The sequence below is a fragment of the Syngnathus typhle genome, linkage group LG3, assembly GCF_033458585.1.
Source record: "Syngnathus typhle isolate RoL2023-S1 ecotype Sweden linkage group LG3, RoL_Styp_1.0, whole genome shotgun sequence".
NCBI classification, from domain to species: Eukaryota; Metazoa; Chordata; class Actinopteri; order Syngnathiformes; family Syngnathidae; genus Syngnathus; species Syngnathus typhle.
In genome coordinates this window covers 8,773,450-8,793,317 of record NC_083740.1, presented here as the reverse complement: position 1 = coordinate 8,793,317, position 19,868 = coordinate 8,773,450, and the positions used below count along the sequence as shown (strand labels likewise).

Here is a 19,868-nt window from a genome sequence, read left to right as displayed (position 1 = left end):
CCATCCATTTTCAACACCACTTCAACATTTTGTATTGTTTTATATTGCGTGTTTAATGTTGCCCTGTCTGCATCCATTGCAGCCTAGTCATCCTGGATGGGGGATCCTACCTTGTGGTCTCTTCTCAAGGGTTCTCATTTTTCTCCAGTTGGGGTTTTGTGAGTTTTTCCTTGCCCTCGGGAGAGTTGAGATCAGGGGATGTTGAGAATAATTGTCAATTTTGCCCGTGTGAATCCCTTCGAGACTTGTCTGTGATTAAGGGCTGTATACTAAATAAACTTGACTTTACCTTACTTGACTTGAAGCAAATTATTTTAATTGCTCTAGATAATGTTCAACCCTTGGCTGGCGGTGTACGTTTAAACTTGCAGCTTACTCATTTTCCATCCACCCTTTTTCAACAGAACTCCGCAACATTGTTTTCATGCATACAAAATGAGCAAGCTCAATGTGCTCTTAGCTAATTAATTGTAATTGCTGTAGATGATGTTCAACCATTGGCTGGCGGTGTACATTTATATTTGCATCTCACTGGTCATATTCAGACACCTCTATTCGTAACCTACTGCGTATCTTTGCAATGTCATATAGCATGGGCCAATATTGTGATATCCATATATTTTTTTATATATATTCTGGATCTTGTTCTGTTTGGGGTTACGGGGAGGGGTGGAGCCTATACCATCTGCCATGCTGTGAAAGGTGAACCACACCCTGAACTGGATGCTAGTTACAGGGCAGGGCATTTGGAGACTAGTCACACCCTCACCTCCATTGTCACTGAGTGGGAATTAGTCCAACGCTGCCTACAGACAGGTCAGGCGAGTATCCCCCCCCACACCATAAGCAACATGCCTGTGGACTAAATTTTGTTTGACTGAGTAGAATAGCATGAAACACAATTTAAAATGTGTTTTTTTTTCTCTCAAGTGTCTTAATATATTACAACAAAAAAACATCCATGCAATTGACAAAATATAATTTACAATTAAATTGCACTAAAGTACTTTTGTACTGTTTGAGTAAGAATATTACAAGTTCAATTCCAACAAAATTGACAAAGTGTTTACACAATGTTTATAATTTTCCTCCATTTGGTCATGCATGGCTGCCAATTGGTCGAGAACTGTAGTCTGCCTCACAGTTTGGAGATTCAGGCGTCCTGTACCGAGCTTGCATTGGTTTTCTTCAGGTGCTGTGGCTTCCTTCCACATTCCAAAATAAAAAAATAATTTCTGGCAATCAAAGAAAATTTGTCAGAAAAGATGATCATTTTATTGGGGTGGATTGTCACGCCCAGTGTTGTGCAGTGGTGGTAACTCAAGAAGCAATGTTGTGTTACATCCTGTTCTAGTGATGGCAAAATGACATTTGGCTGTGTGGACAGAAATTGTCACAAATTCTATTCAAGGTTATTTGAATGTATTAAATGTACCCGAAAGCAGAATATCCCTAAATGTTATCGTGCATGCGGCCTGACACACAAACACCAAACTAACGGTGAAGCCAAATGTAGCATGACAGCTACCCTCTGCAGATGAGGATTTTGCATGCCGTACAATTTTCCATGGAGGATGTGTCTGGTTGGAGGCCGGCAGAGATACACAATTGGACATGTGTCGCCTTGCCGGGACTGTCGCAGGATGTGAAGGCTGTATTTCCTTTTTCTCAGCATAGGAAATAACGACATAGGACCCATCTTTTGTTCGATTCTTTCAGGAGGGCCACTGATATGCTCCCAGGTTGGAGGTTACAAAAACAATGTAGTAAGATCACAGCCATGTGATATTCGCGAGAACCATGTTTCTGTGTCCTTAGTGGGCCAGTGCCACAATTTGGTGTTTGAAGTGTTAATTGTAGCACGCTGTTGAGATGAGTCGTGTCATTTTGTTGTCAACAACAGTGCGTTGGATGATGTCATCACGCTTGGCCTAATACTCTGTTGCGGAAAAATCGGTTCCTTAGCCTTCAGGAGATGACAGTAAGGGGAGGAGGGAGTAGAAATGTATGCTCAACTTTCTGATAGAAGCTGGGTTTGTTGATTTATTGGTGCCCTTGAGCAAAGAAAATCCACAACAGTATCCAAAGCAATCTTATGACTTATTTTATCTTTTTACAAGAAATACAGTTCAAAGTTCATAATTTAAAAACATAGAACTTGGATGTGCGTGTTTGTCTCGCAGGTCATTGGAGCCATTTGCGTCACATCCATTTTTTCTGCGTACAGCTTGTTATGAACAATGGGCACTGTTATTTTTTATTTGCTAGAATAAATGTTGAAATAATGTCATGGCTGTTTGTGGTTGATGTGAAGACTGGAAAATGCCTGCTTAGTGTTGAAGTTCATTTTGGAACGTGATGTTCCATCTCATCCAACCCCTTGGTTCAGTATACTAAATCATGTCCAGATTCCCAAATAAACTATCTGAACAACAAGACTATCAATGGTCCCCTTTTCAGAGCATAATAACCATCATTTTCACAACACAAAGCAGATCCAGGAAAAACAGACTTGACCCAGCAGGTTTCTCACGTCTCCTCAATTAATTCTCACTGCATTCAGTCAGACTGTTGCGTAATCGTCAATGATGCCAGTGCTTGTGGGGTTTGACCGTCACATCCATCAAATCACAGAGGCGACCACAGTGGTCAGCAGTGTGTATTATGTAACTGTACTGGCTGCTATGATTTATGTGAACAAACGCAATGCCTGTCTTGATTAAAGCTAGATCTACCTCCCACAAACTTTTTCAAGTAGTTGTAGTTTAAGTTTGGGTGTGGTAAAGAGACTCAGTGTAACTGAGCCAACAATAGATGTGAAGGGGGCCGCTCATATATGTCTCATCTGTCCTATCATAAGTCTTCATAAGCGTTCATGTAGTTTGTGATTCGAGTTCATCCATCATGGTCTGGACGGGAGCTATCTTTTCAGAAGCGAGACGGACTACGTAATTGTTCAGAGTAAGCTAATATTTATGAGCAAATATTCACCCTCTTGCATTCAATTGCTCCACTCCATGGTGGCCAAAATCACAAAGTAACCAAACTGTCAAACAGTAGTTAAGGTAAAATACACTAGCCAGAGTCTAAAGCAAAAGTAGCTGGTTAATGAAATGGTCAGTTGTCCAAAATGTCCAATCTAGATTCCCCAAGATCGTTATTCGTATGGAACATTTTGGCATCGGTACTCACTGGAATGGGAAAAATGTGTTTGCCTTCTTTCAACGGTAGAGTAACTACTTAATGATAGGTGTGTTACCTGCATGATGCGGTATTTTAAAAGAAGCTATTAACAACTACTACGTGCGAGAAAGAATCCAAATCATTTCTTTGTTCAATGCTCCTATTGTCAAATAGTTTGAGTCTGTGCGTGTGTGTAGGCGTGTGTGCAGGTGTGTGTGTTTGTGCGTATGTGTTTGATCTACAGGGATATAAACATTGCACAAGATGCCTCCGTTTAATTTTGTTTTGTGCTACCATAGGAACCTCTCAAAGAATAGTCGATCGTCACGGCCAGTAAGGTCCATTAACAACGTCGAGGGTGTTGTCACTATTTGTTGTTTTAAAGTCGTTACTTTCAATTTGCTTTAAACATTTAGGTCATTGTTTCAGTGTTGACAGCTATGGTGCCTATTATCATTCGAAAGGAATGCAGGCGCAGCACCTTCCAAAACAACACGTCATGTATTCTATCAATAGCTCTTCGATGTTCTCAAACATTGAACCAGGCCTCCTGGTGTTGATAAAGTTGGTGTTTATGCATATGGCAATGATGGTTATCAAGGGCAGATTGACTCCCAGGGGTTGTCTGATCCTCTATTTAAACCACTAGTAAAGCGGCCTCTTCAGAGTGGAAACTACTGACCACCGTGATGAACAGCGGAGCTGTGGTTCACGTGATTTCCTCCCATGTATAGACATTCTTCATTTAGACCCAGAAGTGTTTTAGAGAGTTATGGTTTTTGCCTTTATATTAAACTACGATAATGCATTTGAAACCGAAAAATGTATTTGAAGTTTTATGAAGCTTTAAGAGGTTTGACAACACTGGCTTTTACTGGGCCATTGAAGACTAGTCAATGTATTTTCCTCCAAAAAGTTGAAATATAGAAAGTAGATAGCCTTGGCCTACAAAATTGAAAAAAAAGTTGGCAATACAACAAAAGAATTGAAAACCACTGGTAACTTGAAACAAAGACAGCTGGATGTCAAAAACGTCCTCCAGTAGAGAAGAGATGTAAATAAAGTTCCTACTAGCATCAAAGTTATAAAATAACATGACCTAGTTTTGTTCTTTTAAATCAATTGGTGCATCATAGGAACTGGTTTTTGTCCGTTTCTTTCCCAGTTGGTGAGTGGTCACCTCAATTGTGTCTATTAGGTTTGCTGTATCAACAACTCACTCTCATTTGAACTTCTTTCAAACTGTTAAAATCCTTTTTGATTGCATCAACAGAGCAGCTCTTTTGAGCATTATGTTGCACCATAACGGCCACAGTGGCAGGAAACAGTTTCAACTATACGGTGGTACAGTCAGTCTCCCTGCTCAATGGTATGTCCAGATTTATTTTTATTTTTTTGCATAAGTTCAACTTTATTTGAAATGAGAGACTTGATGCTTTTGAGACTGTCTGTTAAATTTTGTTCCAGTTCATGTTTGGCAGCGATCCATGGTTCAAGGCTTGCAAGGTCAGTGAAGGAGAATGCTAAAATGCCTCATCGTATGTCACATAACTCTTTCATTCTGAAAAAAACCCAAACTCTTTAATACTGTTTAATTTTGTGCCTTTTTAACAGTTAAGTTGGAGTATTGCTATTTTCCCCATCAGAGGACGATTGGCTGTAGTTTCTGGTGTACTTGATCACTATCGAATAGTGTACATACACAGACAAAAACATTTTAACCTAAAAGGATAAGTCCGTTTCTATGTTAAAAACATACAGACAAATCCAATATAAGGTCTACTTACTTTGACTATTGTGCGACCTTTTTTTTTTTTTAGTACCGTAATTTTCGGACTATAAGTCGCGTTTTTTTTCATAGTTTGGGTGGGGGGGCGACTTATACTCAGGAGCGACTTATATACTTATATATATGGGTTTTTTTTTTCACTTTTTTGGGCATTTTATGGCTGGTGCGACTTATACTCCGGTGCGACTTATAGTCCGAAAATTACGGTATATTTTTTATACACCATCAATAAGGATTCCTTCCAGGTTTTGTGAACTTGACGTGTCTGCCATGAGTGAACTACGTATCTGGCTGACCTATTAATGCTCTATTTACATATCATATTACTACAGAGCGGCATGGCGAGGCATTGGTTAGCACGGCCGGGCACTGGTTAGCATGTCCGCCTCACAGCTCAGAGGATGAGGGTTCGATTCCCCCGCTTACTGCCCGATGACTGCTGGGTTGGGTTCCATCACGCACGCAACCCCGTGGGGATAAGTGGTACCTTTGAGGTGCATGCAGCCACATTTTGTATTACTAATGGAAACCAACCCATGATGATATATTGTTGGAACTTATTTAATCCTTTCATAAACCAGTTATACATGAGAGCTTTTCAGACAGTTGAATCATTGTGATTCTCTTGAAAAGTCTCATGCATTCACTTGAATGCTCATATGATTGTCATACAAAGAAGTCAATTAAATGACTTATTGAGATAATGATAGGCGCGGGAGGTTAATACACAACCGCTAAACTAAACTTTCACATTTGTGTGTTCAATTGGGCAACTCAAGTGAGTTCATTCACAGTCCTGCGCTTCTCAGGTAGATGATTCATCAGTGGCTCCTCGCGTCACAAGCGGAAAAATGACAAAGGACAAGGCAGAAAGTGAGCAGCAAGTAGATCGAAATAGTACACACACTTCACTTTTGAGTAAAATTTCCGTTTTTTTCCACATTGTTCAATTTGTGAAGTGGTTTCCTTTAGCATGTAATGATTCTCATTCAGCACATCAGAAGCAGCTTTCTCCTCTGCTCTAAATAAATGTTGCTTTAGAGTGGCATACATTATACCTACGCAAAATCTCCTTTTACAGTTGTTTTTATATTACAGGCGCCCACAATATGTTCATCCATGTGTATTCAAACAGGGCTCCTACATTCCGAGGTCTGAGTAGATGAAACCACAGTTAATGGAACAGGTGCTAACCTGACTACTTGCTACAACCTAGTGTACATGGCGCTAAATTACAGCTTCAACACCGAGAAAATCCAATAGAAAAAACAAACAGGGTACAAATATTAAGCAAACAAATGATAATAAATCCAATGTTTCCTGTTGGGATAGACTAAATGTAAAAATGCATGAAATATCTCTGGCAGTCTGCAATGGAAACATGCTTGGAAATGGAGTGAGCAATAATACTTGGCTGTGGGCTTTGTTCGTCTGTGTCCCTCTCACAGTCTGCACTACAGTCAGGCAGACGTGAAAGCTCGAATTGCAAATGGCTTGCAGCAACCCAAACTCCCCCCAAACGCAGACAAGATCCAAGAACAATACATTTAATATAAAAATAATAAATAGATGAACATTTTATGCAAGCTGCCGATAGCACACGTTTCACGCATTTAGATGTAACAATACAAAATATTACACTTTTGTTTCCGTAACGTATATTGGTACTGTACTGCATGCAAAGATGTGAGTATTCTTTCCAGCAACACAGCAGGGATTATGTTGTGATGTGTTTTGTCTGAATTGTCGGAAGACTGAAGTTATTTTTATCTGAAATGTGCTATCACCCGGTGGTAATTTGATTAAAGTCCAAATCACAGTGTGCATTTAGGTCCTAATGAGCTCCCCATGACCTTGTACCAGACATGGACTCATTACACGAAGCGCCAGGTTAGCTTCTGTCACATGTGGTTATGGTCAACATAGGAATTAAAGGGACTACAGCCCCCCGGCACTCCTGCCCCTCCCTGTAATACAAGAGTATGCCCATTCCATCCACTGGATTGGGGAAAGGTCATTAGGAGAGTCAATAACTCTACAGTATACTATTGGAAAATAAATGGGAATCATTTGGTATGTACTTATATGCACTTTATAATACTGTTCAATGTCATGGGGGAAACACAGAAAAACACAGCTGAGCCTGGGTGACATCAGAAAAGGTTTTCAGGTGTAAATGTTCTTAACTTCCATTTTCTCTTCATTTCTTTATTTCTCTTACTTTTTATTTTTTATATTTACAGAACAATATCATACATAGCTCAACTTGCAATAGCAAAATTTACGCTCTAGACTGCAGACTAGTGGAGACTTTTGTATTAGAAGCACTGTTACTGTTTGCATAAAACGTTTTTCCTAACATAATCAGTTTTAAAATTCCATACAATTTACGCTGCAAGCTTTATATTTTGCGTGCAATTATCACGCAAGAATTTTATTCTCATGGTCACACTTGTAGTTGTATTGTTGGCAGTTTCTGTTGTCAAAGTTGGGTCTGCACTTGCTGTTCCCATTAAAGAATGTGATTCTAAAATCCATCACCATAAACAGGATTGTACCTTTAAATAGGTTGGGCTACATTTCATCTAGTTGTTGATTTGCTATCATTTATCAAAGAATGCTTGCAACCCAAGCATCTTTTCATTCCATTATCAAATTTCCAGTATGTGCAGTGGTCGTCTTACACTATGTGAATTTGGAACGCTTAGAATAGCAGAGTATCTCCAGTGTACAATTCACTACCACTATGTTCAGCCTTCCTCTCCTCAAAGGAAGCCTGCAGAAAACAACTAGGTGGTCATAAATAATCTAGATGCACATCCATTTTTGAACCCACAGAGAGAGCTTTGACCTTCTGCACATTTGCCGCAAACCTTCTAATGTTAGACCAGGCATGCAGCTATTGCTATGGTTCTTGAGAGTAGCAAGTTTATTTTGAGACAGCTATGTGCTTCTTCAGAGAGATTGTTTGTGGTCACCTTTCCACATATAAGTAGTCTGCTGCATTCTGTACATGTTGGCATCTTTAAAGTGAAATGCTGCACTGAGAGATATTAGGGAGTCGGGGCTGAACTTGAATATATGCATTTGCACGCTTTACTCAGTTGTGCATTCACTGTTTGCTTGGCAAGCAGAAGTGCCATAGTGATACTTGAGCATTCTCATTTGTTTATCTTTGCAGAACCGACAGAGAATTCTGAAGCCTCAGCAAATGTTATGTTGATGAATCGTTTCGTAATTAGAGACATGCCACGACAACTATAGCCTGCAGTCAAATTATAGCTTGCAGTCCCATCAACGGATTAATTGAAAATGTATTTGTTCTTTTCACACATGTCCTAACCCTTAGGAAAAACCTTGCATTAGAATAAGATGTGAAAGCTATTTTTATGTTTGAATGCCAAATGAATAAAGAGCACTTTATTGAGGAGGTCGTATCCCATTTTAGAGAAGACCTCAGCGCTTTACTCAATGTTTATTCTACTTGTCTCCTTACTGACACCATCTGAGGTTGTGCACTTTGAGCAACAGTTTCAATTGTTCTTGCCCTCTAGATGGAGCCAGTACAGCATATTTCAATGCGTCAATGTTCTCAAGCTTGCAGCAAAACTACAATACCAAATAGAAAAACGGATTATTTAAACCACATTACTATTATTGTTTTGATCATTTTTATTCTATCACGTACAATGTGTTTATTTAGTAGTTTTTCTGCTGAAATAAAACAGTCTCTCATGTCTGGAGGCTTTCCACAGATCCGTAACAATCCTGAAATTGTTATTTCTAAAAGTAAGGCCTCCATTACAACTAAAAATAAATAACACGCTATTATTAACTTTATCAAGGCTGAAGAATATATATTTTTTTTTCTTGACTGGCTGCAAGATGCAATCAAAATAATTTTGGCTATCTAGTACAATCATGCTTGCTATCCCAGATGAGTTTGGGCGAGAGGTGGGGTACACCTTACTAGTTGTGGTCTCATTCACAGAACGTGCAGGAGACCTTCACTGCATATAGGACCCACGTTGTGAAGGATAAAGAAGTTCAGATGATGTGTGGATAGCTGGAAGGACGGATGGACAGCCGGATGAAGGGTTTACAATGGCTTCTATGGTCATTGGCTCCCTGGCCTAACATTCAAGTCACTTTCATGTATTCAAGCTTTCTTAAGAAAGTGTATGGCTTGTACAACCGGTTGGTTAACTTCAAGTATCTGAAACCAAAAGTAGAATTGTTTCCGTAAATACGTTAATGGAAATGGAAAGGAATGGAATCCACACTGCATTGTTTTGCATCAAGACATCAATGATAATTAGCATTCGTGTAAATTCTATTTTCGTAGGTCTTGTGCGTCAGTGTGTGTGTGCGCGCGTGTGGGCGTATAAGTGCTCAACTCTTCTTATCACCAAAATAAAAAAAAAACAACTCGTAGAAAAAATTGCGTGTCAACTCACCTCACTTCATACAAGCTCATAAAATCCATGGGTAAGATCATATGTTCAAACAACAAAACTCGGTGGAATCATCTTGGATGGAAATTTACGTGGATTTTTTTTCTGCTCCCTTTATCAACTGAACGTTATATACTGTAAATCTAAATTTTGAAATACTTTGACTAGCCAAACATGCCTGTGGGTTGGAGAGTGAGCCCAGTGGGTTTAAAGTTGGACGTGAACTTGTTCAGAGGACAGAGATGACTTCATCATTACCTCACTCTGTGCTGCTTTGCGAGGCCTTATCAAAACCACGTGGCTCTCCCTGCTATGCACACTGCAAAGTGATTGATTCTTAGACACTGTTTTCTGTGTTTTATTATGTTGGCTGTATATTTTATCATGTTAGAATGTATTTATCTCTGGGGTGATAATTACTGCGTGTAATTCGGTGCTGCAGCTTTGGTTCACTTCCCAAGAGTTTTTTCACAACTCAGACTATTCTGACAACCTGATGCTTTGCTTAACGTCCTGTATAGACTCCAGCAAATCAGTTTCTCATTCCGCCATGTCAACGATGTCTTGAGCATGCTGATTTTAAAAGAATGAGAAGAATAGCTAATACTGGTGGCAAATTAAGCCTCCTGTGTTCAAGCCCTCAATGGTGCAAAAAGCCCATTTTCAACTGCTTTAGGCAGCATGACTCAGGCTGGTCACAAGAATAGAACCCTTTGCGACCAAACATAAGGGAAAGAAAGCCAACAGGTGGAGGTCTTAGCCTATTCCCCAACTAAAGCAAAATGATGTTGTGGAGTATGTCCAGATTTAAGAAGCTCCAGCTGCAAGGAGCTTCTTCTGAGCCAATAACCTAATAGTGTTTCTCTGTAATTTTATTCTGTGTGAAAAATTCTCATGTCCCAATATGAGGCTTGATCATTGATTGATTGATTTTTTTTGACAAAGCCTTGGCCTAACAGCATGAAGCAAGAATGAAAGTGGGTGTGTTAACCTGATCTGCAGCCAACTATGATTTTGCAATCTGAAGCCACACAATTTCCTGTCACCCATGTCAGGTGCATTCAAAGCTGTCATCTTGAATTTGTAAATGTGAAAGCAAAAGGGGAGTCTTTGCTGCCACAGGCAATATGTCTATTTTGGTTGTTAAGAAAATGCATAAGGGAAGGTGAATTTACCTTTATAAATTATTATTATCCATCCATTTTCTATACCGCTTGTCCCCACGGGGGTTGCAGGAATTATTATTATATTTAAATATTTATTATGTTATGTTTATTATAAAGTACCAATCAAAAGTTTCAAAACACCCTCCTAATCAGTGTGGTTTATTTCCGGTTATTTAAACATTAGCAGTATTACTTGAATTGTTTTTATTACTTACACGTAGGCACATTGAGAACATGCAAACTCCACACAGGATAGGGCAGAGCCTGGATCAAAATCTGCACCTCTGAACCGTGAGGTGAACCTGCTAACCAGTTCACCATATATATATATATATATATATATATATATATATATATATATATATATATATATATATATATATATATATATATATATATATATATATATACCGTATTTTCCGCCCTATAAGGCGCACCTAAAAACCTAAAATTTTCTCAAAAACCAACAGTGCGCCTTATAGTCCGGTGCGCCTTATATATGGACCAAATTCCTAAATTTAAACTGGCCCAAAGCATTGTGTCATGAAATCAATCATAAATGGCCCGCTGAAGACTATGAATAATGAATCAAAAAGACTATGGATCATTATTTTATGATTATAAAGTAATTTGTTCCATCTGAAGTTGAAATAAAAAAGATAAAATGGAGAATGATTTGATTTGGATTAAAAATCTGACATGATGCATTAATGGTGCGCCTTATAGTCCGGTGCGCCTTATATAAGGATAAAGTTTTAAAATGGGCCATTCATTGAAGGTGCGCCTTATAGTCCGGTGCGCCTTATAGGCCGGAAAATACGGTACATGAATATAGTCCTACTAATAATTTGTGTATGATTGCGTGGAGACAGACGCTGATAAATCACTTTTGATAGCAGTGAGCCAGGCTACTATTACCGGGGGTATGTAAAATGTTTGCGCCTCAGTTGTCCCTTATCTAACTAGGTCAGCTTGTGTACCAACTGTACCTCACAGTCTCTGAGCTGTCAACAGTGGTCAGTTTTATTCTTGTAGCTTGTTGATTATCCATCCATTTTTAACACCACTTCAACATTTTGTATTGTTTTATATTGCGTGTTTAATGTTGCCCTGTCTGCATCCATTGCAGCCTAGTCATCCTGGAAGGGGGATCCTACCTTGTGGTCTCTTCTCAAGGGTTCTCATTTTTCCCCACTTGGGGTTTTGTGAGGTTTTCCTTGCCCTCTTGAGAGTTGAGATCAGGGGATGTCGAGAATAATTGTCAATTTTTCCCGTGTGAATCCCTTTGAGACTTGTCTGTGATTAAGGGCTGTATACTAAATAAACTTGACTTTACCTTACTTGACTTGAAGCAAATTATTTTAATTGCTCTAGATAATGTTCAACCCTTGGCTGGCGGTGTACGTTTAAACTTGCAGCTTACTCATTTTCCATCCACCCTTTTTCAACAGAACTCCGCAACATTGTTTTCATGCATACAAAATGAGCAAGCTCGATGTGCTCTTAGCTAATTAATTGTAATTGCTGTAGATGATGTTCAACCATTGGCTGGCGGTGTACATTTATATTTGCATCTCACTGGTCATATTCAGACACCTCTATTCGTAACTTACTGCGTATCTTTGCAATGTCATATAGCATGGGCCAATATTGTGATATCCATATATTTTTTTATATATATTCTGGATCTTATTCTGTTTGGGGTTACGGGGAGGGGTGGAGCCTATACCATCTGCCATGCTGTGAAAGGTGAACCACACCCTGAACTGGATGCTAGTTACAGGGCAGGGCATTTGGAGACTAGTCCAACGCTCCCTACAGACAGGTCAGGCGAGTATCCCCCCCACACCATAAGCAACATGCCTGTGGACTAAATTTAGTTTGAGTAGAATAGCATGAAACACAATTTAAAATGTGTTTTTTTTTCTCTCAAGTGTCTTAATATATTACAACAAAAAAACATCCATGCAATCGACAAAATATAATTTACAATTAAATTGCACTAAAGTACTTTTGTACTGTTTGAGTAAGAATATTACAAGTTCAATTCCAACAAAATTGACAAAGTGTTTACACAATGTTTATAATTTTCCTCCATTTAGTCATGCATGGCTGCCAAGTGGTCGAGAACTGTAGTCTGCCTCACAGTTTGGAGATTCAGGCGTCCTGTACCGAGCTTACATTGGTTTTCTTCAGGTGCTGTGGCTTCCTTCCACATTCCAAAATAAAAAAATAATTTCTGGCAATCAAAGAAAATTTGTCAGAAAAGATGATCATTTTATTGGGGTGGATTGTCACGCCCAGTCTTGTGCAGTGGTGGTGACTCAAGAAGCAATGTTGTGTTACATCCTGTTCTAGTGATGGCAAAATGACATTTGGCTGTGTGGACAGGAATTGTCACAAATTCTATTCAAGGTCATTTGAATGTATTAAATGTACCTGAAAGCAGAATATCCCTAAATTTTATCGTGCATTCGGCCTGACACACAAACACCAAACTAACGATGAAGCCAAATGTAGCATGACAGCTACCCTCTGCAGATGAGGATTTTGCATGCCGTACAATTTTCCATGGAGGATGTGTCTGGTTGGAGGCCGGCAGAGATACACAATTGGACATGTGTCGCCTTGCCGGAACTGTCGCAGGATGTGAAGGCTGTATTTCCTTTTTCTCAGCATAGGAAATAACGACATAGGACCCATCTTTTGTTCGATTCTTTCAGGAGGGCCACTGATATGCTCCCAGGTTGGAGGTTACAAAAACAGTGTAGTAAGATCACAGCCATGTGATATTCGCGAGAACCATGTTTCTGTGTCTTTAGTGGGCCAGTGCCACAATTTGGTGTTTGAAGTGTTAATTGTAGCATGCTATTGAGATAAGTCGTGTCATTTTGTTGTCAACAACAGTGCGTTGGATGATGTCATCACGCTTGGCCTAATACTCTGTTGCGGAAAAATCGGTTCCTTAGCCTTCAGGAGATGACAGTAAGGGGAGGAGGGAGTAGAAATGTATGCTCAACTTTTTGATAGAAGCTGGGTTTGTTGATTTATTGGTGCCCTTGAGCAAAGAAAATCCACGACAGTATCCAAAGCAATCTTATGACTTATTTTATCTTTTTACAAGAAATACAGTTCAAAGTTCATAATTTAAAAACATAGCACTTGGATGTGCGTGTTTGTCTCGCAGGTCATTGGAGCCATTTGCGTCACATCCGTTTTTTCTGCGTACAGCTTGTTATGAACAATGGGCACTGTTATTTTTTATTTGCTAGAATAAATGTTGAAATAATGTCATGGCTGTTTGTGGTTGATGTGAAGATTGGAACATGCCTGCTTAGTGTTGAAGTTCATTTTGGAACGTGATGTTCCATCTCATCCAACCCCTTGGTTCAGTATACTAAATCATGTCCAGATTCCCAAATAAACTATCTGAACAACAAGACTATCAATGGTCCCCTTTTCAGTGCATAATAACCATCATTTTCACAACACAAAGCAGATCCAGGAAAAACAGTCTTGACCCAGCAGGTCTCTCACGTCTCCTCAATCAATTCTCACTGCATTCAGTCAGACTGTTGCGTAATCGTTGATGATGCCAGTGCTTGTGGGGTTTGACCGTCACATCCATCAAATCACAGAGGCGACCACAGTGGTCAGCAGTGTGTATTATGTAACTGTACTGGCTCCTATGATTTATGTGAACAAACGCAATGCCTGTCTTGATTAAAGCTGGATCTACCTCCCACAAACTTTTACAAGTAGTTGTAGTTTAAGTTTGGGTGTGGTAAGGAGACTCAGTGTAACTGAGCCAACAATAGATGTGAAGGGGGCCGCTCATATATGTCTCATCTGTCCTATCATAAGTCTTCATAAGCGTTCATGTAGTTTGTGATTCGAGTTCATCCATCATGGTCTGGACGGGAGCTATCTTTTCAGAAGCGAGACGGACTACGTAATTGTTCAAAGTAAGCTAACATTTATGAGCAAATATTCACCCTCTTGCATTCAATTGCTCCACTCCATGGTGGCCAAAATCACAAAGTAACCAAACTGTCAAACTGTAGTTAAGGTAAAACACACTAGCTAGAGTCTAAAGCAAAAGTAGCTGGTTAATGAAATGGTCAGTTGTCCAAAATGTCCAATCCAGATTCCCCAAGATCGTTATTCGTACGGAACATTTTGGCATCGGTACTCACTGGAATGGTAAAAATGTGTTTGGCTTCTTTCAACGGTAGAGTAACTACTTAATGATAGGTGTGTTACCTGCATGACTTGCGGTATTTTAAAACAAGCTATTAACAACTACTTGCAGGAAAGAATCCAAATCATTTCTTTGTTCAATGCTCCTATTGTCAAATAGTTTGAGTTTGTGCGTGTGTGTAGGCGTGTCTGCAGGTGTGTGTGTTTGTGCGTGTGTGTTTGATCTACAGGGATATAAACATTGAACAAGATGCCTCCATTTAATTTTGTTTTGTGCTACCATAGGAACCTCTCAAAGAATAGTCGATCGTCACGGCCAGTAAGGTCCATGAACAACGTCGAGGGTGTTTTCACTATTTGTTGTTTGAAAGTCATTACTTTCAATTTGCTTTAAACATTTAGGTCATTGTTTCAGTGTTGACAGCTAAGGTGCATATTATCATTAGAAAGGAATGCAGGCGCAGCACCTTCCAAAATAACACGTCATGTGTTCTATCAATAGCTCTTCGATGTTCTCAAACATTGAACCAGGCCTCCTGGTGTTGATACAGTTGGTGTTTATGCATATGGCAATGATGGTTATCAAGGGCAGATTGACTCCCAGGGGTTGTCTGATCCTCTATTTAAACCACTAGTAAAGCGGCCTTTTCAGAGTGGAAACTACTGACCACCGTGATGAACAGCGGAGCTGTGGTTCACGTGATTTCCTCCCATGTATAGACATTTAGACCTAGAAGTGTTTTAGAGAGTTATGGTTTTTGCCTTTATATTAAACTACGATAATGCATTTGAAACCGAAAAATGTATTTGAAGTTTTATGAAGCTTCAAGAGGTTTGACAACACTGGCTTTTACTGGGCCATTGAAGACTAGTCAATGTATTTTCCTCCAAAAAGTTGAAATATAGAAAGTAGATAGCGGAATCATTGGCCTACAAAATTGAAAAAAAAAGTTGGCAATACAACAAAAGAATTGAAAACCACTGGTAACTTGGAACAAAGACAGCTGGATGTCAAAAACTTCCTCCAGTAGAGAAGAGATGTAAATAAAGTTCCTACTAGCATCCAAGTTATAAAATAACATGACCTAGTTTTGTTCTTTTAAATCAATTGGTGCATCATAGGAACTGGTTTTTGTCCGTTTCTTTCCCAGTTGGTGAGTGGTCACCTCAATTGTGTCTATTAGGTTTGCTGTATCAACAACTCACTCTCATTTGAACTTCTTTCAAACTGTTAAAATCCTTTTTGATTGCATCAACAGAGCAGCTCTTTTGAGCATTATGTTGCACCATAACGGCCACAGTGGCAGGAAACAGTTTCAACTATACGGTGGTACAGTCAGTCTCCCTGCTCAATGGTATGTCCAGATTTATTTTTTTGCATAAGTTCAACTTTATTTGAAATTAGAGACTTGATGCTTTTGACACTGTCCGTTAAATTTTGTTCCAGTTCATATTTGGCAGCGATCCATGGTTCAAGGCTTGCAAGGTCAGTGAGGGAGAATGCTAAAATGCCTCATCGTATGTCACATAACTCTTTCATTCTGAAAAAAACCAAAATTCTTTAATACTGTTTAATTTTGTGCCTTTTTAACAGTTAAGTTGGAGTATTGCTATTTTCCCCATCAGAGGACGATTGGCTGTAGTTTCTGGTGTACTTGATCACTATCGAGTAGTGTACATACACAGACAAAAACATTTTAACCTAAAAGGATAAGTCCGTTTCTATGTTAAAAACATACAGACGAATCTAATATAAGGTCTACTTACTTTGACTATTGTACGACCTTTTATTTTTAAGTATATTTTTTATACACCATCAATAAGGATTCCTGCCAGGTTTTGTGAACTTGACGTGTCTGCCATGAGTGAACTACGTATCTGGCTGAGCTATTTATGCTCTATTTATATATCATATTACTACAGAGCGGCATGGCGAGGCATTGGTTAGCAGGGCCGGGCACTGGTCAGCATGTCCGCCTCACAGCTCAGAGGATGAGGGTTCGATTCCAGCTCCAACCCTCCCTGTGTGGAGTTTGCGTGTTATCCCCGTTCCTCCGTTAGTTTTCTCCGGGCACTCCGGTTTCCTCCCACTTCCCATAAACATGCATGGTGGGCTGATTGAGCACTCCGAATTGTCGTAGGTGCGAATGCGGATGGTTGTTTCTGATTGGCTGTTTCAGGGTGTCCCCCGCTTACTGCCCGATGACTGCTGGGTTGGGTTCCATCACGCACGCAACCCCGTGGGGATAAGCGGTACCTTTGAGGTGCATGCAGCCACATTTTGTATTACTAATGGAAACCAACCCATGATGATATATTGTTGGAACTTATTTAATCCTTTCATAAACCAGTTATAATTGAGAGCTTTTCAGACAGCTGAATCATTGTGGTTCTCTTGAAAACTCTCACGCATTCACTTGAATGCTCATATGATTGTCATACAAAGAAGTCAATTAAATGACTAATTGAGATAATGATAGGCGCGGGAGGTTAATACACAACCGCTAAACTGAACTTTCACATTTGTGTGTTCAATTGGGCAACTCAAGTGAGTTCATTCACAGTCCTGCGCTTCTCAGAAGGATGATTCATCAGTGGCTCCTCGTGTCACAAGCGGAAAAATGACAAAGGACAAGGCAGAAAGTGAGCAGCAAGTAGATCGAAATAGTACACACACTTCACTTTTGTGTAAAATTTCCATTTTTTTCCACATTGTTTGATTTGTGAAGTGGTTTCCTTTAGCATGTAATGATTCTCATTCAGCACATCAGAAGCAGCTTTCTCCTCTGCTCTAAATAAATTTTGCTTTAGAGTGGCATACATTATTCCTACGCAAAATCTGCTTTTACAGTTGTTTTTATATTACAGGCGCCCACAATGTGTTCATCCACGTGTATTCAAACAGGGCTCCTACATTCCGAGGTCTGAGTAGATGAAACCACAGTTAATGGATCAGGTGCTAACCTGACTACTTGCTACAACCTAGTGTACATGGTGCTAAATTACAGCTTCAACACCGAGAAAATCCAATAGAAAAACCAAACAGGGTACAAATATTAAGCAAACAAATGATAATAAATCCAATGTTTCCTGTTGGGATGGACTAAATGTAAAAATGCATGAAATATCTCTGGCAGTCTGCAATGGAAACATGCTTGGAAATGGAGTGAGCAATAATACTTGGCTGTGGGCTCCGTTTGTCTGTGTCCCTCTCAGTCAGGCAGACGTGAAAGCTCGAATTGCAAATGGCTTGCAGCAACCCAAACTCCCCCCAAACGCAGACAAGATCCAAGTACAATAAATTTAATATAAAAAGAATAAATAGATGAACATTTTATGCAAGCTGCACATGTTTCACGCATTTAGATGTAACAGTACAAAATATTACACTTTTATTTCCATAACGTATATTAATACTGTACTGCATGCAAAGATGTGAGTATTCTTTCCAGCAACACAGCAGGGATTATGTTGTGATGTGTTTTGTCTGAATTGTCGGAAGACTGAAGTTATTTTTATCTGAAATGTGCTATCACCCGGTGGTAATTTAATTAAAGTCCAAATCACAGTGTGCATTTAGGTCCTAATGAGCTCCCCATGACCTTGTACCAGACATGGACTCATTACACGAAGCGCCAGGTTAGCTTCTGTCACATGTGGTTATGGTCAACATAGGAATTAAAGGGACTAAAGCCCCCCGGCACTCCTGCCCCTCCCTGTAATACAAGAGTATGCCCATTCCATCCACTGGATTGGGGAAAGGTCATTAGGAGAGTCGATAACACTACAGTATACTATTGGAAAATAAATGGGAATCATTTGGTATGTACTTATATGCACTTTATAATATTGTTCAATGACATGGGGGAAACACAGAAAAACACAGCTGAGCCTGGGTGACATCAGAAAAGGTTTTCAGGTGTAAATGTTCTTAACTTCCATTTTCTCTTCATTTCTTTATTTCTCTTACTTTTTATTTTTTATATCTACAGAACAATATCATACATAGCTCAACTTGCAATAGCAAAATTTACGCTCTAGACTGCAGACTAGTTGAGACTTTTTTATTAGAAGCACTGTTACTGTTTGCATAAAACGTTTTTCCTAACATAATCAGTTTTAAAATTCCATACAATTTACGCTGCATGCTTTATATTCTGCGTGCAATTATCACGCAAGAATTTTATTCTCATGGTCACACTTGTAGTTGTATTGTTGGCAGTTTCTGTTGTCAAAGTTGGGTCTGCACTTGCTGTTCCCATTAAAGAATGTGATTCTAAAATCCATCACCATAAACAGGATTGTATCTTTAAATAGGTTGGGCTACATTTCATCTAGTTGTTGATTTGCTATCATTTATCAAAGAATGCTTGCAACCCAAGCATCTTTTCATTCCATTATCAAATTTCCAGTATGTGCAGTGGTCGTCTTACACTATGTGAATTTGGAACGCTTAGAATAGCAGAGTATCTCCAGTGTACAATTCACTACCACTATGTTCAGCCTTCCTCTCCTCAAAGGAAGCCTGCAGAAAACAACTAGGTGGTCATAAATAATCTAGATGCACATCCATTTTTGAACCCACAGAGAGAGCTTTGACCTTCTGCACATTTGCCGCAAACCTTCTAATGTTAGACCAGGCATGCAGCTATTGCTATGGTTCTTGAGAGTAGCAAGTTTATTTTGAGACAGCTATGTGCTTCTTCAGAGAGATTGTTTGTGGTCACCTTTCCACATATAAGTAGTCTGCTGCATTCTGTACATGTTGGCATCTTTAAAGTGAAATGCTGCACTGAGAGATATGAGGGAGTCGGGGCTGAACTTGAATAGATGCATTTGGACGCTTTACTCAGTTGTGCATTCACTGTTTGCTTGGCAAGCAGAAGTGCCATAGTGATACTTGAGCATTCTCATTTGTTTATCTTTGCAGAACCGACAGAGAATTCTGAAACCTCAGCAAATGTTATGTTGATGAATCGTTTCGTAATTAGAGACATGGCACGACAACTATAGCCTGCAGTCAAATTATAGCTTGCAGTCCCATCAACGGATTAATTGAAAAACAAGTACCCGTAA

General features: G+C 39.4%; 1 protein-coding gene across 6 annotated transcripts in view; it reads left to right on the top strand.

The window, feature by feature from the left end:
- The first annotated feature begins 4,504 nt into the window (after positions 1–4,504).
- add3a (adducin 3 (gamma) a) overlaps positions 4,505–19,868 on the top strand; it is a 54,036-nt gene continuing 38,672 nt past the window's right edge. The window contains exons 1-2 of one of the 6 annotated variants that reach the window (XM_061273608.1): positions 4,529–4,552; positions 4,651–4,689. The gene's annotated coding sequence lies outside the window, so the exon portion shown is untranslated. Of the gene's footprint in view, positions 4,690–16,054; positions 16,148–16,239; positions 16,279–19,868 lie in introns of those variants that run through there. The other 5 variants (XM_061273606.1, XM_061273604.1, XM_061273605.1 and 2 more) reach the window with 5 other exon arrangements.